At 30.7% G+C, this 21440-nt stretch overlaps 1 long non-coding RNA gene across 1 annotated transcript in view; it reads left to right on the forward strand.

Moving 5' to 3' along the window:
- The first annotated feature begins 13249 nt into the window (after positions 1–13249).
- Positions 13250–21440, forward strand: part of LOC143238484 (uncharacterized) — a 34989-nt gene continuing 26798 nt past the window's right edge. The window contains exon 1 of the long non-coding RNA XR_013020603.1: positions 13250–13422. This is a non-coding gene — a long non-coding RNA (uncharacterized LOC143238484). The remainder of the gene's footprint in view (positions 13423–21440) is intronic.

The following is a 21440-nucleotide window of genomic DNA, read 5'->3' on the forward strand; positions in this document are numbered from 1 at the left end:
TAATTCTGTTTTTAGACGTGTTTTAGGAACGTTATTGTTGAATCCAGTGTTCTAAACACAGATGTAATTCTGTTTTAGTCGTGTTTAAGGAACGTTATTGTTGAATCAAGTGTTCTAAACAGATATGTAATTCTGTTTTTAGACGTGTTTTAGGAACGTTATTGTTGAATCAAGTATTCTAAACAGAGGTGTAATTCTGTTTTTAGACGTGTTTTAGAAACGTTATTGCTGAATCATGTGCTCTAAACAGAGATGTAATTCTGTTTTTAGACGTGTTGAAGGAACGTTATTGTTAAATCAAGTGTTCTAAACAGATATGTAATTCTGTTTTTAGACGTGTTTTGGGAACGTTATTGTTGAATCAACTGTTCTAAACAGAGATGTAATTCTGTTTTTAGACGTATTTTAGGAACGTTATTGTTAAATCAAGTGTTCTAAAGAGAGATGTAATTTTGTTTTTAGACGTGTTTTAGGAACGTTATTGTTGAATCAAGTGTTTTAAAGAGAGATGTAATTCTGTTTTTAGACGTGTTTAAGAAACGTTATTGTTAAATCAAGTGTTCTAAACAGATATGTAATTCTGTTTTTAGACGTGTTTTAGGAACGTTATTGTTGAATCCAGTGTTCTAAACACAGATGTAATTCTGTTTTAGTCGTGTTTAAGGAACGTTATTGTTGAATCAAGTGTTCTAAACAGATATGTAATTCTGTTTTTAGACGTGTTTTAGGAACGTTATTGTTGAATCAAGTATTCTAAACAGAGGTGTAATTCTGTTTTTAGACGTGTTTTAGAAACGTTATTGCTGAATCATGTGCTCTAAACAGAGATGTAATTCTGTTTTTAGACGTGTTGAAGGAACGTTATTGTTAAATCCAGTGTTGAAAACAGAGATGTAATTCTGTTTTTAGACGTGTTTTCGGAACGTTATTGTTGAATCAAGTGTTTTAAAGATAGATGTAATTCTGTTTTTAAACGTGTTTTAGGAACGTTATTGTTGCATCAAGTGTTCTACACAGAAATGTAATTCTGTTTTTAGACGTGTTTTACGAACGTTATTGTTGAATCAAGTGTTCTAAACAGAGATGTAATTCTGTTTTTAGACGTATTTTTGGAACGTTATTGTTGAATCAAGTGTTCTAAACAGATATGTAATTCTGTTTTTAGACGTGTTTTAGGAACGTTATTGTTGTATCCAGTGTTCAAAACAAAGATGTAATTTTTTTTAGACGTGCTTTAGGAACGTCATTGTTGAATCAAGTGTTCTAAAGAGAGATGTCATTCTGTTTTTAGACGTGTTTTTGGAACGTTATTACTGAATCAAGTGTTCTACACATAGAGGTAATTCTGTTTTTAGATGTGTTTTAGGAACGTTATTGTTGAATCAAGTGTTTTAAACAGAGATGTAATTCTGTTTTTAGACGTGTTTTAATTTTAAAAACGTTATTGTTGAATCAAGTATTCTAAACAGAGATGTGATTCTGTTTTTAGACGTGTTTTAGAAACGTTATTGTTGAATCAAGTGTTTTAAACAGAGATGTAATTCTGTTTTTAGACGTGTTTTAATTTTAAAAACGTTATTGTTGAATCAAGTGTTCTAAACAGAGATGTAATTCTGTTTTTAGACGTGTTTTAGAAACGTTATTTCTGAATCACGTGCTCTAAACAGAGATGTATTTCTGTTTTTAGACGTGTCTTAGGAACGTTATTGTTGAATCAAGTGTTCTACACAGAAATGTAATTCTGTTTTTAGACGTGTTTTAAGAACGTTATTGTTGAATCAAGTGTTCTAAACAGAGATGTAATTCTGTTTTTAGACGTGTTGAAGGAACGTTATTGTTAAATCCAGTGTTGAAAACAGAGATGTAATTCTGTTTTTAGACGTGTTTAAGGAACGTTATTGTTGAATCTAGTGTTGAAAACAGAGATGTAATTCTGTTTTTAGACGTGTTTTAGGAACGTTATTGTTGAATCAAGTGTTCTAAAGATAGATGTAATTTTGTTTTTAGACGTGTTTTAGGAACGTTATTGTTGAATCAAGTGTTTTAAACAGAGATGTAATTCTGTTTTTAGACGTGTTTAAGAAACGTTATTGTTAAATCAAGTGTTCTAAACAAATATGTAATTCTGTTTTTAGACGTGTTTTGGGAACGTTATTGTTGAATCAACTGTTCTAAACAGAGATGTAATTCTGTTTTTAGACGTATTTTAGGAACGTTATTGTTAAATCAAGTGTTCTAAAGAGAGATGTAATTTTGTTTTTAGACGTGTTTTAGGAACGTTATTGTTGAATCAAGTGTTTTAAACAGAGATGTAATTCTGTTTTTAGACGTGTTTAAGAAACCTTATTGTTAAATCAAGTGTTCTAAACAAATATGTAATTCTGTTTTTAGACGTGTTTTAGGAACGTTTTTGTTGAATCCAGTGTTCTAAACAGAAATGTAATTCTGTTTTAGTCGTGTTTAAGGAACGTTATTGTTGAATCAAGTGTTCTAAACAGATATGTAATTCTGTTTTTAGACGTGTTTTAAAAACGTTATTGTTGAATCAAGTATTCTAAACAGAGGTGCAATTCTGTTTTTAGACGTGTTTTAGAAACGTTATTGCTGAATCATGTGCTCTAAACAGAGATGTAATTATGTTTTTAGACATGTCTTAGGAACGTTATTGTTAAATGAAGTGTTCTACACAGAAATGTAATTCTGTTTTTAGACGTGTTTTATGAACGTTATTGATGAATCAAGTGCTCTAAACAGAGATGTAATTCTGTTTTTAGACGTGTTTTATGAACGTTATTGATGAATCAAGTGCTCTAAACAAAGATGTAATTCTGTTTTTAGACGTGTTTTAATTTTAAAAACGTTATTGTTGAATCAAGTATTCTAAACATAGATGTGATTCTGTTTTTAGACGTGTTTTAGGAACATTATTTTTGAATCAAGTGTTCTACACAGAAATGTAATTCTGTTTTTAGACGTGTTTTAGGAACGTTATTGTTGAATCCAGTGTTCTAAATAGAGATGTAATTCTGTTTTTAGACGTGTTTTAGAAACGTTATTGTTGAATCCAATGTTCTAAACAGAGATGTTTTCTGTTTTTAGACGTGTTTTAGAAACGTTATTGCTGAATCATGTGCTCTAAACAGAGATGTAATTCTGTTTTTAGACGCGTCTTAGGAACGTTATTGTTGAATCAAGTGCTCTAAACAGAGATGTAATTCTGTTTTTAGACGTGTTTTAGGAACGTTATTGTTGAATCAAGTGTTCTAAACAGAGATGTAATTCTGTTTTTAGTCGTGTTTAAGGAACGTTATTATTGAATCAAGTGTTCTACACATAGAGGTAATTCTGTTTTTAGACGTGTTTTAGGAACGTTATTGTTGAATCAAGTGTTTTAAACAGAGATGTAATTCTGTTTTTAGACGTGTTTTAGAAACGTTATTGCTGAATCATGTGCTCTAAACAGAGATGTATTTCTGTTTTTAGGCGTGTCTTAGGAACGTTATTGTTGAATCAAGTGTTCTACACAGAAATGTAATTCTGTTTTTAGACGTGTTTTAGGAACGTTATTGTTGAATCAAGTGTTCTAAACAGAGATGTAAATCTGTTTTTAGACGTTTTGAAGGAACGTTATTGTTAAATCCAGTGTTGGAAACAGAGATGTAATTCTGTTTTTAGACGTGTTTTAGGAACGTTATTGTTGAATCAAGTGTTCTAAAGATAGATGTAATTCTGTTTTTAGACGTGTTTTAGGAACGTTATTGTTGCATCAAGTGTTCTACACAGAAATGTAATTCTGTTTTTAGACGTGTTTTACGAACGTTATTGTTGAATCAAGTGTTCTAAACAGAGATGTAATTCTGTTTTTAGACGTGTTTAAGGAACGTTATTGTAGAATCCTGTGTTGAAAACAGAGATGTAATTCTGTTTTTAGACGTGTTTTAGGAACGTTATTGTTGAATCAAGTGTTCTAAAGATAGATGTAATTCTGTTTTTAGACGTGTTTTAGGAACGTTATTGTTGCATCAAGTGCTCTAAACAGAGAAGTAATTCTGTTTTTCGTGTGTTTTGAAAAGTTGGTGGAAATTCTTTTATAACATCCAACTGTAGAGAAAGGTCAGTAACACACGTAGCTGAACCATTGCTTTGAGCCAAACTTCTCTTTTCAAGACTTACACATTAATTTTGTAATTAATTATTTCTCAGGTCTCCTAGTTTGTTTGACGAACCTTACACATACTTTCCATCTTTAAGAAATAGAAATTTTGATATTGATAAAGTAAGACAATTAACCGCGTTACAATAGAAAACTTAATATTCTAAAAGTAAAATGATGGACTGTGTTACAGTACAATACTTATATTATTTCGTAAGATGTTGGACCGTGTAACCATCCAAAAATTAACATTGTTAATTTAAGATTAACAGGTCTGTTACAATAGTAAACGTAATATTGTTAAAGTAAGATTCTCAGACGTGTTGCAATACAAATTTAAAGTAAGATGATGTACCGTGTTAAATAGAAAACTTAAACTTGTTAAAGTAATATAATCGGCCGTGTAACAATAGAAAACTTAATATTCTTAAAGATGGTAAACCGTGAATAGAAAACATAATATTGTTAAAGATGATACACCGTGCTAGATAGAACACTTAATATTGTTAATGTAAGATGATGGTCCATGTTACAATACAAATGGTAATATTGTTAAGGTGAAAGGATGGTCCTGGTTACTATATGAAACATAATATTGGTAATATAAAATGATCGAACGTTTTTACAAACAAAATTTAATATTATTAAAGTAAGATGACAGACCGTGTTACAAAAAACTTAATATTTTTAAAGTAAGATGATGGACAGTGCTACAATAGAAAATTTATAATTATTAAAATAAAATGAGCACTTTGTTATAATAGAAAACTTAATATTGTAGAAAACTCGATATTCATAAAGTAAGATGGCAGACCGTGTTACAATAGAAAAGATAATATTGTTAAAATAAGATAATAGACCGCGTTACAATAGAATATTTAATATTGTTAAAGTAAGATAAACGGCTATGTTACAATAGAAAACTTAATATTCCTAAAATAAGATGAACGGCTGCATTACAATAGAAAACTTATTGCTGCTAAATTATGATAATAGACCGTGTTACACCAGGTAACTAACATTTTTATATATTTTGTGTCTGTTATTATCACTATATATAACATAAAGTGCGTGTCAGAGTTGTTTGTAACCTTGCAACATAAAGTACGTGTCACGGCTGTTTATAACAAAGTACGTGTCACAGTTGTTTGTAACAATATCAGGTAAAGTACGTGTCACAGTTGTTTATAACAATATAAGGTAAAGTACGTGTCACAGTAGTTTATAACAATATAAGGTAAAGTACGTGTCACAGTTGTTTGTAACAATATCAGGTAAAGTACGTCTCACAGTTGTTTATTACAATATAAGGTAAAGTACGTGTCACAGTTGTTTGTAACAATATGAGGTAAAGTACGTGTCACAGTTGTTTATAACAATATAAGGTAAAGTACGTGTCACAGTAGTTTATAACAATATAAGGTAAAGTACGTGTCACAGTAGTTTGTAACAATATGAGGTAAAGCACGTGTCACAGTTATTTATAACAATATGAGGTAAAGCACGTGTCACAGTTGTTTGTAACAATATGAGGTAAAGCACGTGTCACAGTAGTTTATAACAATATAAGGTAAAGCACGTATCACAGTTGTTTATAACAATATGAGGTAAAGCACGAGTCACAGTTGTTTATAACAATATGAGGTAAAGCACGTGTCACAGTTGTTTATAACAATATGAGGTAAAGCACGTGTCACAGTAGTTTATAACAATATAAGGTAAAGTACGTGTCACAGTTGTTTATAACAATATGAGGTAAAGCATGTGTCACAGTTGTTTATAACAATATGAGGTAAAGCACGTGTCACAGTAGTTTATAACAATATGAGGTAAAGTACGTGTCACAGTTATTTATAACAATATGAGGTAAAGCACGTGTCACAGTTGTTTGTAACAATATGAGGTAAAGCACGTGTCACAGTTGTTTATAACAATATGAGGTAAAGCACGTGTCACAGTAGTTTATAACAATATAAGGTAAAGTACGTGTCACAGTTGTTTATAACAATATGAGGTAAAGCACGTGTCACAGTTGTTTATAACAATATGAGGTAAAGCACGTGTCACAGTAGTTTATAACAATATAAGGTAAAGTACGTGTCACAGTTGTTTATAACAATATGAGGTAAAGCATGTGTCACAGTTGTTTATAACAATATGAGGTAAAGCACGTGTCACAGTAGTTTATAACAATATAAGGTAAAGTACGTGTCACAGTAGTTTATAACAATATGAGGTAAAGCACGTGTCACAGTTGTTTATAACAATATGAGGTAAAGCACGTGTCACAGTAGTTTATAACAATATGAGGTAAAGTACGTGTCACAGTTGTTTATAACGTCATTCTTCATATACTATCCATTTTTTCTTTATAGTGAAAACCAATTATTTAGATGTAAACATAATACCTTTACATAAATATATATACATAATTTTTAATACTTACTCATTAAATATATTTAAAGTTAACATTTCTTTGAAAATCACGATACACAAGATGTATAAAACATTACTGGACTGAGTTGATTTGGAATGTTATTTATTACTCAATGAGAAAGTGTTATTTTAGTGGACTGGATATCACCTAAAGAAATTAATAAACTGTAAGTTGTTCTAGAACCACTCTCTTTGCACAAATGTTATTTTTTTACTCAAAAAATATTCAAACATAGAATGAAGTGACTTCAAAGTTACGAGTATTTTCTGGATTGGAAGAATTTTGTTGTTATATAAGATCTCTCAGAGAAACTTCATAAACAATGAATGAAATATTACTGAGGTTCTAATTTGTTTAACGAAGTGTCAGAAACGAAAACCAGCGCTGACATCTAGTTGAAATAAAATAGTACAAGACACCATTAAAGACCTTCTGTGAGACTTTACAAAACACGATAACAAAACAGTTCTTATAATTATGATGCCAAACAACAGGTGAAGTGTCGATTTTATAGAAATAAAAATAGATAAATATAAAATTGTTGTGTGAACTATAAACAGAAATATTCACTTCAATAATAAATATTGTTAAAACAACTGAATATTATTTTATCAACAATAGATACTCGAGAACACCAAGAAATAGAACATTGATCTATTATCATATTGATTGATACCTACAAAGTGTATTTTGTGTTCATTTTATGTTCATGTATATTTGGTTATATAAAAAAGGAAAAAAAATAATTAATTTGTTTTCGTCTTTTATAGTCGAGTTATTTTCAAACAAATATTTACTAAAGCGACACCATTTTTATATTTATGAAATTTTATAACATCTTTGCTAACATTGATTTAAATACACAGGAAAACATCTGTGACTCACAAGATGGATGTAGAAGTCAAAACTGATCAAAATCAACATTAGGTTCAACAAGATGTTAGACATTTTAATGTCAAGGATTTAGTCAACTGGAAGACATTTCTAACTGATATAGGCATAAACATTGTTAAGAACAAAATTAACAACGAAGAATATTTTGAGAACGGTTACTAACTGAGAAATAATTCGTAATAACAATAAACTTGAAGTAAAAATGTGTCTCATGACGGCTGGTATGGGTATTAACACTTTTATTAAAATAGAGTAGAGAACAACGTTTCGACCTAAGAAGGTCATCTTCAGGTTAACAAAACGAGTTTGCAAATGACCGTTGCCGGACACATGTCTTACAGACTCAGAACCAGAAACAAAATAAAAACTCAACATACTAAGAAACCAAATAAACACAGCCATAAAACTATGTTCACCTGATAATATTAACTATGAAATCAACAAAATAAAACAACACTTCATCAACATCAACAAATTTCCTCCAAAAAAGGTTGAAAAAAGTATACGCACACACCTAGACCAACAGCAAACAAACAACAATAAATCCCAAGATACAACAAACTACAAAACTTTACGCTGCTGCATACCATATGTTCCCCACATCAGCGAAAAAAAATAACCACCATTTGGAATAAATATTTGTAACAAAACATAACACTCCAACAAACAACAAATGTATTCGAAAACCAAGGTACAAAACTAAAGCCTATACTATATAAAAACAACACTTACAAACGCAACACCAACATTATTTATAAAATACAATGCAACAAATGCCACGACTTCTATATTGGAAAAACTTTAAGTAATTGTTTTGGAATTTTGCGCAAAGTTACACGAGGGCTATCTGCGCTAGTAGTCCCTAATTTAACAGTGTAAGACTAGAGGGAAGGCAGCTAGTCATCACCACTCACCGCTAACTCTTGGGCTACTCTTTTGTCAACGAATAGTGGGATTGACCGTCACAATATAACGCTTTCGTGGCTGAAAGAGCGAGCATGTTTGGTGCGACGGCGATTCGAGCCCGCGACCATTAGATTACGAGTCGAACGTCTTAGCTCACCTAGCCATGCCGGGCCCATTAGAGAAAGAAACAGAAAAATGAAAATCAGATTTATAGAACACAAAAACACAACAAACCTTTACACGTTTATGAACATTGCAAATCAAATAAACACAATATAAGCGTAGAAAACACCAAGATATTAAGTAGGGAAACAAATGTAAACAAACGCATAATCAAACAAGCTCTACTTATACACTAACTGAAACCAAAATTAAACCAATACAGAGAAACACATTTATACCTACACTAATTAATAACTTAACATCTAACTGCATCGCCCCCTAGAATCCGGTACCCATTTATACTTTCGTTCCTAAGACGTGCCCGGCTACGGTCACATTCAAACTCTCTCTTTGTTAACCTGAAGATGACCTGAGAAGGTCAAAACGTTGTTCTGTGCTTTGTTTTAATAAGTTTCAATACCTATACCACCCGTCTTGAGAAATATTTTAATAGTGTGTGTGTGTGTTTTCATATAGCAAGGCCGCATCAGGCGATCTGGTGGGTCCACCGAGGAATTTTTTACAGTAATATCATAGAAATAATCGATAATCTAATTAGAACTTTATCACAATCGATAAGGCTATTTATTATAAATATAGCATAATCGATAAGGTTATTAGAACTATATCATAATCGATAAGGTTATTAGAACTATATCATAATCGATAAGGTTATCACAGCTATATCATAATCGATAAGGTTATTACAGCTATATCATAATCGATAAGGTTATTAGAACTATATCATATTCGATAAGGTTATTAGAACTATATCATAATCGATAAGGTTATTAGAACTATATCATAATCGATAAGTTTATTAGAGCTATATCATAATCGATAAGGTTATTAGAACTATATAATAATCGATAAAGTTATAAGAACTATATAATAATCGATAAGGTTATTAGAACTATATCATAATCCATAAGGTTATTAGAACTTTATCATAATCGATAAGGTTATTAGAACTATATCATAATCTATAAGGTTATTAGAACTTTATCATAATCGATAAGGTTATTACAGCTATATCATACTCGATAAGGTTATTACAACTATATCATAATTGATAAGGTTATTAGAACTTTATCATAATCGATAAGGTTATTAGAGCTATATAATAATCGATAAGGTTATTAGAACTATATCATAATACATAAGGTTATTAGAAATATACACATGACTCATGATTATAAACATAGGACTGATGGCTATAAACACATGTTTGATGACTAAACATGGTCGAAAATAAGTAGTTTTATAATGAAATTCATTTGGTAATGAAACAAAAATGAATAATTGTAAGTCAGAAAAAAACGTTAACTGAGTATTCTAATATGTTACATTCAAGCTGTGTTATTATCAAATCCTTGTTACTACAGATCTAGGTAAGGTCTTGTTACTACAGATCTAGGTATGATATGGTTACCATAGATCTAGGTATCGTCTTGTTACTACAGATCTAGGTATCGTTTTGTTACTACAGATCTAGGTATCGTTTTGTTACTACAGATCTAGGTATATTCTTGTTACTACAGATCTAGGTATCGTCTTGTTACCGCAGATCTAGGTATGGTCTTGTTACCACAGTTCTAATTATGATCTTGTTACTTTAGATGTAGGTATGGTCTTGTTACTACAGATCTAGGTATGGTCTTGTTACCACCTATCTATCACAGTTCCGGTCTTGTTACTTTAGATGTAGGTATGGTCTTGTTACCACAGATCAAGGTATTGTCTTGTTACCACAGATCTAGGTATGGTCTTGTTACCACAGATCTAGTTATAGTCTTGTTACTTTAGATGTAGGTGTGTAGGTTACTACAGATCTAGGTGTGGTCTTGTTACCACCTATCTATCACAGTTCCGGTCTTGTTACCACCTATCTATCACAGTTCCGGTCTTGTTACCACCTATCTATCACAGTTCCGGTCTTGTTACTACCTATCTATCACAGTTCCGGTCTTGTTACTACCTATCTATCACAGTTCCGGTCTTGTTACCACCTATCTATCACAGTTCCGGTCTTGTTACTACCTATCTATCACAGTTCCGGTCTTGTTACCACCTATCTATCACAGTTCCGGTCTTGTTACCACCTATCTATCACAGTTCTGGTCTTGTTACTACCTATCTATCACAGTTCCGGTCTTGTTACTACCTATATAGTTCAAACCTTGTTAACATCTTCTTGCACTAGTCATGTTCCTACCTTTCTAGATCCGTTTTTTTACCACCCAATTGTTTCTAGAACTAAAACACACTGACACGTTAAAGTCTATATTATTATTCAATAGGTACCGTCTCTTCCAACATTATAATAACTTTAATAAAGTAATATATGTTAAAAGAAATATTATTTAAAGTTCTCATAACAGCAGAAGTCATACCCTCATTTCCACGACAGACAACTTTCCAGCCTGTATTTTTGAGACTATGGGGCCCCAATGTCTGTGAGGGGCTGCACGTGCTCTAGAATAATGACCTTGTGAAGAAAAGACATTCTCTGTGAACGAAAGCTGTTGAAAAAAAAACCCAAAGTTTCGTTCTGTATGACGTAAGACAAGCGTACAGGTAAGACAGGTTATATTACTATGTTATCCATTCATGATGTATTTGTACTGTTTTAAACACAACAGGTAATCAGGTTATAATATTATGTTATATATTCATGATGTATTTCTATTGTTTTAAATACAACAAGTAATCAGGTTATATTATTATGTTGTCTACTCTTGAAATATTCCTATTGTTTCTGGGCAGATACACAAGTTAAATTAATGTTTAGACCGCAAACAATATTGTTTCCAACAACAACCAAAATTAATGTAATTTATTGTAGTTCCTCGAGCTTTGAATAACGTATAATGGTTGACGTTTCTTACATGCTGGTGTTAAAGTAGACTTGATAATATATCGTGAAATACAATGAATCGTTTAGTTTTCAGCAATAAACACATTCATATTATATATAAGGAAGGCTCTGATATGTTAAGCTCAGAGAAATAAATAATAAATACAGAACTACTTAATACAATGGGATAATAACCAGTAGTCATGGAATATTAGAACATTTATAAAGACCGATGGAAACCGAGAATAAGAAATACCACTAAAACAGACTGAGTTACTCCATATCTTCATATGATACTGATTTAGTGAAGAATGTACAATAATAGAATGTTAGTGTTAAAAGTGCTATTTTCTTAAGCAAATTAAGTCCTCTGATTTTCTTAGAATATCATCAAATAGAGCTTCATTACATACATCGAAATTAAGTGATATAATGCAGCTCGGGCGAGTTCATCAATTATTGATTTCATAGTCATTACCGAGGACCAGGCATGACTTCATAAAATCAGATCACATCTGAAGAATAACTAAAGGTTATTATCAACGTGACACAGAGATTTGTATAGAAAATCATAGCCGTCTTCATATATGAATGACTACTCAAAAAGTAGACTTCAGAACTGACAGTGTGGTGTGCGTGAAAATTGTAACAGTCAGTACATTATACCATCAGAGAAGAAGGTATTACATTTGAAAGCCCTCTGTAGCGCTTCAATTTTTTGTCGTTTGTATTTCGTTTTTTAAATATAAAACCATGTACACAGTTAAATAATCCTATAATTTTGTATATTTCGTACTGGCATCAAAGGAAAATTAAATAACTGTCACCATTTCACTGACGAGAGAAGAGAACTATCTTAAAAATTTTGTTACACACCATTTCACTGACGAGAGAAGAGAACTATCTTAAAAATTTTGTTACACACCATTTCACTGACGAGAGAGAGAACTATCTTAAAAAATTTTGTTACACACCATTACACACCATTTCACTGACGAGAGAAGAGAACTATCTTAAAAATTTTGTTACACACCATTTCACTGACGAGAGAAGAGAACTATCTTAAAAATTTTGTTACACACCATTTCACTGACGAGAGAGAGAACTATCTTAAAAATTTTGTTACACACCATTTTACTGACGAGAGAAGAGAACTATCTTAAAAATTTTGTTACACACCATTTCACTGACGAGAGAACAGAACTATCTTAAAAATTTTGTTACACACCATTTCACTGACGAGAGAGAGAACAATCTTTAAAATTTTGTTACACACCATTTCACTGACGAGAGAGAGAACTATCTTAAAAATTTTGTTACACACCATTTCACTGACGAGAGAAGAGAACTATCTTAAAAATTTTGTTACACACCATTTCACTGACGAGAGAAGAGAACTATCTTAAAAATTTTGTTACACACCATTTCACTGACACTTTTGTTTCAAATTGCGATAATGAACTGAAACACCTTCATTCTTGTCTGTCGTTTCTTGTATCTGTCTTGTTTCAGTTATAATGTAAGGCTGTCAGTAATGCTAATCTCTCAGTCAATGAATGTAGACTCCTAAAACATCGAACATGCAGCTGTTTTGTTTTTTTCATATTAGAACTGATTATATTTCACCTAAAACTCTCTCTTAGTTTTGTCTTACAGGTTGTCTAATATGACACAATAGTAGGATATACTACTGGAACTTTGGGACAGGTGGCGTTTCTGGAGGAGGGTGTTTTTAAAGAGCTGTGACTTACTCATAGCATTCTATGTTTTTGTTTCGAAATTATGTTCTTGTCACAATTAACCCACAAGATGGCAGCACTCGAAGACTCATTAACTTCCTGTATTCACAATTGGCACGAGGGTTATAATTAACAGACGAATGTTCCAAGGTCCCTTATCGACCTGTAGCTGCCATGGTTGTCTAGTCACCGTCGGTGTACGGTACAAAATGTTCGTGGTTCAATGATTGGTGAGTTACCAAGGAATGTGTGATCTACGAGAACACAGTTTACGGTGAGATTTCTCATGTTTCAATTTCTTTATAAATAGGTCTTTTCGTCAACAGGGTAGTTCCATGATCTGTTAGTTTTTGCTGATAGAGAAGAAACGAGGCTTGATTGTGTAGATCTGTCAAAATGTAGCCAACATTAATTCCTTAAATATGTTAAGTTGGTTCAAATAAATTAGATTGTCATAGAAATTGATTAAAGCCTAGACGCTTCGAATGTACAAGAAATACGCCTGATAGTTGTCTTTCTTGTATAACATGCGCACATCACATTGTAACAATTTCATTTCAATATTGTAAGATCAGAGAACCTAACACTCCTTAGCAATCTAAATTAGCGTTGGAAAAATTTGGAAATATAGAAGACAGATTCCATTAAATACCATCGAGTTCTAGTGAAAAAACTTCAATAAGTTAAGATAAGTGTATACATATTAATATACTATATACAAAGAGTAAACGTTCTCATGTATAAATATTAATATAATATACACAAGGAGTAAACGTTCTAATGTATAAATATTAATATACTATACACAAGGAGTAAACATTCTCATGTATAAATATTAACATACTATACACAAGGAGTAAACGTTCTCAGTTACAGCTAATATTCTATTTAGAAAATAAGATATTACAAACTGTGAACAAAATTTTATCACACAAAATATATCAGCCAAGATAAGAGTTAACGGTTTTGAACTGTTTGATTTCGAGAGTAAATTAATAAGTGTTAAACAAAACTAACACATACCTGTCAGGTTACCAAAATGTTCACGTGAAAGTTTATTATTATGTCTTGGTGGGACACAGTTGGCTATCATCAGTCCATATTGAGGTAATATGGAAATCCTTGTCAGCCTGTTTCTTGGACTCTTAAGAGACAGCTCTGTGACTGTTGGTTTTTACCAACACACTTTTCCAACAGTTACAAGCGGCAACTTTCTGATATAATACTCTATATCAACTGTATATTTAGATCTTGTTGTAATTTATACAGTACTTTAAAGTACCTGTATACTTAGAAAATGTTGTAATTTATATAGTCTTTTATAGTAGCTGTATTCTTAGATCATGTAATTTATATCGTACTTTGTAGTATGTGTATTGTTAGATCATGTTTTAATTTATATAGTACTTTATATTAGCTGTATACTTGGATCATGTTCTAATTTATATGACGCTTTATTGTAACTGTCTACTTTAACAGTGTTGTAATTTATATACTCTTTTATACCAGCTATATACTTAGATCATGTTATAATATATATGGTACTTTATTGTAACTACATACATTGGCCACGTTATAATTTATATACTCTCTTATAGTAGCTGTATACTTAGACCATGTCCTAATTTATATAGTACTTTATAGTAGGTGTACACTTAAACCATACGATAATTTATAGAGTACTTTATAGTAGGTGTATACTTAAACCATACGATAATTTATATAGTGCTTTATAGTAGGTGTGTACATAAACCATACGATAATTATATAGTACTTTATAGTAGGTGTATACTTAAACCATACGGTAATTTATATTGTACTTTACAGTAAGTATATACTTAGAATTGTCTCTTTATAGTAAGATTTAGTGGTAGCTATTATACCATTTTACAGTAAGGTTTAGTGACATCTGTTATACCATTTTACAGTAAGGTAAAGTTGTAGCTTTTATACCATTTTACTATAAGGTTTAGTGACATCTGTTATACCATTTTACCGTAAGGTTTAGTTGTAGCTTTTATACCATTTTACAGTAAGGTTTAGTGACATCTGTTATACCATCTTACAGTAAGGTTAAGTTGTTTCTTTTTACAAGGTCTTACAATAAGGTTTAGTGTTACTTCTTTTCCCATTCTCTGTAACGTTTAATTGTTTCTTTTTATAGTATGGGTTTACAGAAAGGCTTAGTGGTAGCTCTTATACCATTTTACTATAAGGTTTCATTATTACTTTTTATAGTAAGGTTTAGTGGTAGCTCTTATACCATATTACCGTAAGGTTTCATTAGTACTTTTTATTGTAATTTTTAGTGGTAGCTCTTATACCATATTACCGTAAGGTTTCATTTTTACTTTTTATAGTAAGGTTTAGTGGTAGCTCTTATACCATATTACCGTAAGGTTTCATTATTACTTTTTATAGTAAGGTTTAGTGGTAGCTCTTATACCATTTTACTATAAGGTTTAATTGTTTCTTTTTATTGTAATTTTTAGTGGTAGCTCTTATACCATATTACTGTAAGGTTTCATTATTACTTTTTATACTAAGGTTTAGTGGTAGCTCTTATACCATATTACTGTAAGGTTTCATTATTACTTTTTATAGTAAGGTTTAGTGGTAGCTCTTATACCATATTACCGTAAGGTTTCATTATTACTTTTTATAGTAAGGTTTAGTGGTAGCTCTTATACCATATTACCGTAAGGTTTCATTATTACTTTTTATAGTAAGGTTTAGTGGTAGCTCTTATACCATATTACCGTAAGGTTTAATTATTACATTTTATAGTAAGGTTTAGTAATAGCTTTTATACCATATTACTGTAAGGTTTCATTATTACTTTTTATAGTAAGGTTTAGTGGTAGCTCTTATACCATATTACCGTAAGGTTTCATTATTACTTTTTATAGTAAGGTTTAGTGGTAGCTTTTATACCATATTACTGTAAGGTTTCATTATTACTTTTTATAGTAAGGTTTAGTGGTAGCTCTTATACCATATTACCGTAAGGTTTAATTATTACTTTTTATAGTAAGGTGTAGTGGTAGCTCTTATACCATATTACCGTAAGGTTTAATTATTACTTTTTATAGTAAGGTTTAGTGGTAGCTCTTATACCATATTACCGTAAGGTTTCATTATTACTTTTTATAGTAAGGTTTAGTGGTAGCTCTTATACCATATTACTATAAGGTTTAATTATTACTTTTATATTGTAAGGTTTTAGTGGTAGCTTTTATACCATATTACCGTAAGGTTTCATTATTACTTTTTATAGTAAGGTTTAGTGGTAGCTCTTATACCATATTACCGTAAGGTTTCATTATTACTTTTTATAGTAAGGTTTAGTGGTAGCTCTTATACCATATTACCGTAAGGTTTCATTATTACTTTTTATAGTAAGGTTTAGTGGTAGCTCTTATACCATATTACCGTAAGGTTTAATTATTACATTTTATAGTAAGGTTTAGTAATAGCTTTTATACCATATTACTGTAAGGTTTCATTATTACTTTTTATAGTAAGGTTTAGTGGTAGCTCTTATACCATATTACCGTAAGGTTTCATTATTACTTTTTATTGTAAGGTTTAGTGGTAGCTTTTATACCATATTACTGTAAGGTTTCATTATTACTTTTTATAGTAAGGTTTAGTGGTAGCTCTTATACCATATTACCGTAAGGTTTAATTATTACTTTTTATAGTAAGGTTTAGTGGTAGCTCTTATACCATATTACCGTAAGGTTTAATTATTACTTTTTATAGTAAGGTTTAGTGGTAGCTCTTATACCATATTACTGTAAGGTTTCATTATTACTTTTTATAGTAAGGTTTAGTGGTAGCTCTTATACCATATTACTATAAAGTTTAATTGTTTATATTTATTGTAATTTTTAGTGGTAGCTCTTATACCATATTACCGTAAGGTTTCATTATTACTTTTTATAGTAAGGTTTAGTGGTAGCTCTTATACCATATTACCGTAAGGTTTAATTATTACTTTTTATAGTAAGGTTTAGTAATAGCTTTTATACCATATTACTGTAAGGTTTCATTATTACTTTTTATAGTAAGGTTTAGTGGTAGCTCTTATACCATATTACCGTAAGGTTTCATTATTACTTTTTATAGTAAGGTTTAGTGGTAGCTTTTATACCATATTACTGTAAGGTTTCATTATTACTTTTTATAGTAAGGTTTAGTGGTAGCTCTTATACCATATTACCGTAAGGTTTAATTATTACTTTTTATAGTAAGGTTTTAGTGGTAGCTCTTATACCATATTACCGTAAGGTTTCATTATTACTTTTATAGTAAGGTTTAGTGGTAGCTCCATATTACCGCCATATTACTTTTTATAGTAAGGTTTCATTATTACTTTTTTATAGTAAGGTTTAGTGGTAGCTCTTATACCATATTACCGTAAGGTTTCATTATTACTTTTATAGTAAGGTTTAGTGGTAGCTCTTATACCATATATACCGTAAGGTTTCATTATTACTTTTATAGTAAGGTTTAGTGGTAGCTCTTATACCATATTACCGTAAGGTTTCATTATTACTTTTTATAGTAAGGTTTAGTGGTAGCTCTTATACCATATTACCGTAAGGTTTCATTATTACTTTTTATAGTAAGGTTTAGTGGTAGCTCTTATACCATATTACCGTAAGGTTTCATTATTACTTTTTATAGTAAGGTTTAGTGGTAGCTCTTATACCATATTACCGTAAGGTTTCATTATTACTTTTTATAGTAAGGTTTAGTGGTAGCTCTTATACCATATTACCGTAAGGTTTAATTATTACTTTTTATAGTAAGGTTTAGTGGTAGCTCTTATACCATATTACCGTAAGGTTTAATTATTACTTTTATAGTAAGGTTTAGTGGTAGCTCTTATACCATATTACCGTAAGGTTTCATTATTACTTTTTATAGTAAGGTTTAGTGGTAGCTCTTATACCATATTACCGTAAGGTTTAATTATTACTTTTTATAGTAAGGTTTAGTGGTAGCTCTTATACCATATTACCGTAAGGTTTAATTATTACTTTTTATAGTAAGGTTTAGTGGTAGCTCTTATACCATATTACCGTAAGGTTTCAATATTACTTTTGATAGTAAGGTTTAGTGGTAGCTCTTATACCATATTACCGTAAGGTTTAGTGGTAGCATTATTACTTTTATAGTAAGGTTTAGTGGTAGCTCTTATACCATATTACCGTAAGGTTTAATTATTACTTTTATAGTAAGGTTTAGTGGTAGCTTTTATACCATATTATTACCGTAAGGTTTAATTATTACCATTACCGTAAGGTTTAATTATTAGTAGTAGGTTTAGTGGTAGCTTATTATACCATATTACCGTAAGGTTTCATTATTACTTTTTATAGTAAGGTTTAGTGGTAGCTCTTATACCATATTACCGTAAGGTTTAATTATTACTTTTTATAGTAAGGTTTAGTGGTAGCTCTTATACCATATTACCGTAAGGTTTAATTATTACTTTTTATAGTAAGGTGTAGTGGTAGCTCTTATACCATATTACTGTAAGGTTTCATTATTACTTTTTATAGTAAGGTTTAGTGGTAGCTCTTATACCATATTACTATAAGGTTTAATTGTTTCTATTTATTGTAATTTTTAGTGGTAGCTCTTATACCATATTACCGTAAGGTTTAATTATTACTTTTTATAGTAAGGTTTAGTGGTAGCTCTTATACCATATTACCGTAAGGTTTCATTATTACTTTTTATAGTAAGGTTTAGTGGTAGCTTTTATACCATATTACCGTAAGGTTTAATTATTACTTTTTATAGTAAGGTTTAGTGGTAGCTCTTATACCATATTACCGTAAGGTTTAATTATTACTTTTTATAGTAAGGTTTAGTGGTAGCTCTTATACCATATTACCGTAAGGTTTAATTATTAATTTTTATAGTAAGGTTTAGTGGTAGCTTTTATACCATATTACTGTAGGGTTTCATTGTTACTTTTTATAGTAAGGTTTAGTGGTAGCTCTTATACCATATTACCGTAAGGTTTCATTATTACTTTTTATAGTAAGGTGTAGTGGTAGCTCTTATACCATTTTACTTTAGGGTTTAATTGTTTCATTTTACAACAAGGTCTTACAGTAAGGTATAGTGGTAGTTCTTATAGTATTTTACCATAGGGTGTAATTGTTTCTTTTTGCAGTAAGGTGTTGTGGTTGTTATTGTACTATTTTAGTGTAAGGTTTAGTAGTCGCTGTTACTGTTATGTCGTTTTACTGTGAGGTTTATTGGTATATATTTAACCATTTAACGGTAAGGTTTAGTGGTAACTGTTAAAAGTATGATCTTAAGGAAATGTCTGAAACTAGAAGATTGAATCTTTTACTTTATAAACGCACTCAACGATTACCTGTGTTAGATATCTCTAACTTAGGCTGGTTGAGTGGAAGGAATACAGCTAGTTAACACCACACACCGTTAACTCTTGAACTAATTTAATGTATTATTAAGATGTGACAGTCCAGCGTTTGAATCAACCCTTGTCACCAAGGACGGATCTCGTTTTGAAGAAAATATGAAGTGAAGCATAACTCGTACACAGTCCGGCATCATAACTAATAGGTTACGCAAGACCTCATTGAAGTGAGGTGTATAGCGTTGAAGATATTGCTTTAAATGAAAAGAGTCAACGTTCAGAACGGGTGGAGCTTTGGACTCAATACCTTGTTTTTATATCTGACCATCGTATTTCTTTAAAATTATATTGTTAAAGTCCGAACCTATTGTACATGCTATTCTGATAACATCTGTGTCAACAACCATAGCATGCTGTGGTACAATGAAATCGAAAACAAATGATAGAAAAAAAATGGCTAAAGATAAACAAATGTTTTAATTTTCGCAACGTTTCAGAATGGAACGCCCTTATAGAATTAAGGACGCCCTAGCCCGCAACGTTGTAAGAATTTAAATATGTGTTAACAACTGTTTGTGATGTAATTATTTCCCCTCTTTTCAAAATTGTGTATTGGTGATTCCATGTTTCACTTCATTAGTATGAGACGTCGACGGTTCCTGTTGAGATCCATGTGTAAACTTGAAACAGACACGGATATTTTTAGAGCATGTTAGGTACGGGTATTATATTATTTACTTTCACAATTAGTGTTTAGATCAAATAACCTGTTTATTTCCCTTGATTTCTTTCACAGTTAGTGTTTAGATCAAATAATCTGTTTATTTCCCTTGATTACTTTCACAATTAGTGTTTATGTTAGATCACATAACCTGTTTATTTCCCTTGATTACTTTCACAATTAGTCTTTATGTTAGATCACATAACCTGTTTATTTCCCTTGATTACTTTCACAATTAGTGTTTATGTTAGATCACATAACCTGTTTATTTCCCTTGATTACTTTCACAATTAGTGTTTAGATCAAATAACCTGTTTATTTCCCTTGATTACTTTCACAATTAGTGTTTAGATCAAATAACCTGTTTATTTCCCTTGATTACTTTCACAATTAGTGTTTAGATCAAATAACCTGTTTATTTCCCTTGATTACTTTCACAATTAGTGTTTACATCAAATAACCTGTTTATTTCCCTTGATTACCTTCACAATTAGTGTTTATGTTAGATCACATAACCTGTTTATTTCCCTTGATTACTTTCACAATTAGTGTTTAGATCAAATAACCTGTTTATTTCCCTTGATTACTTTCACAATTAGTGTTTAGATCAAATAACCTGTTTATTTCCCTTGATTACTTTCACAATTAGTGTTTAGATCAAATAACCTGTTTATTTCCCTTGATTACTTTCACAATTAGTGTTTACATCAAATAACCTGTTTATTTCCCTTGATTACCTTCACAATTAGTGTTTATGTTAGATCACATAACCTGTTTATTTCCCTTGATTACTTTCACAATTAGTGTTTAGATCAAATAACCTGTTTATTTCCCTTAATTACTTTCACAATTAGTGTTTAGATCAAATAACCTGTTTATTTCCCTTGATTACTTTCACAATTAGTGTTTAGATCAAATAACCTGTTTATTTCCCTTGATTACTTTCACAATTAGTGTTTACATCAAATAACCTGTTTATTTTCCTTGATTACTTTCACAGTTAATGTTTAGATCAAATAACCTGTTTATTTCCCTTGATTACCTTCACAATTAGTGTTTAGATCAAATAACCTGTTTATTTCTCTTGATTACTTTCACAGTTAGTGTTTATGTTAGATCACATAACCTGTTTATTTCCCTTGATTACTTTCACAATTAGTGG

This window comes from Tachypleus tridentatus, chromosome 13 (genome assembly GCF_004210375.1).
Source record: "Tachypleus tridentatus isolate NWPU-2018 chromosome 13, ASM421037v1, whole genome shotgun sequence".
NCBI lineage: Eukaryota > Metazoa > Arthropoda > Merostomata > Xiphosura > Limulidae > Tachypleus > Tachypleus tridentatus.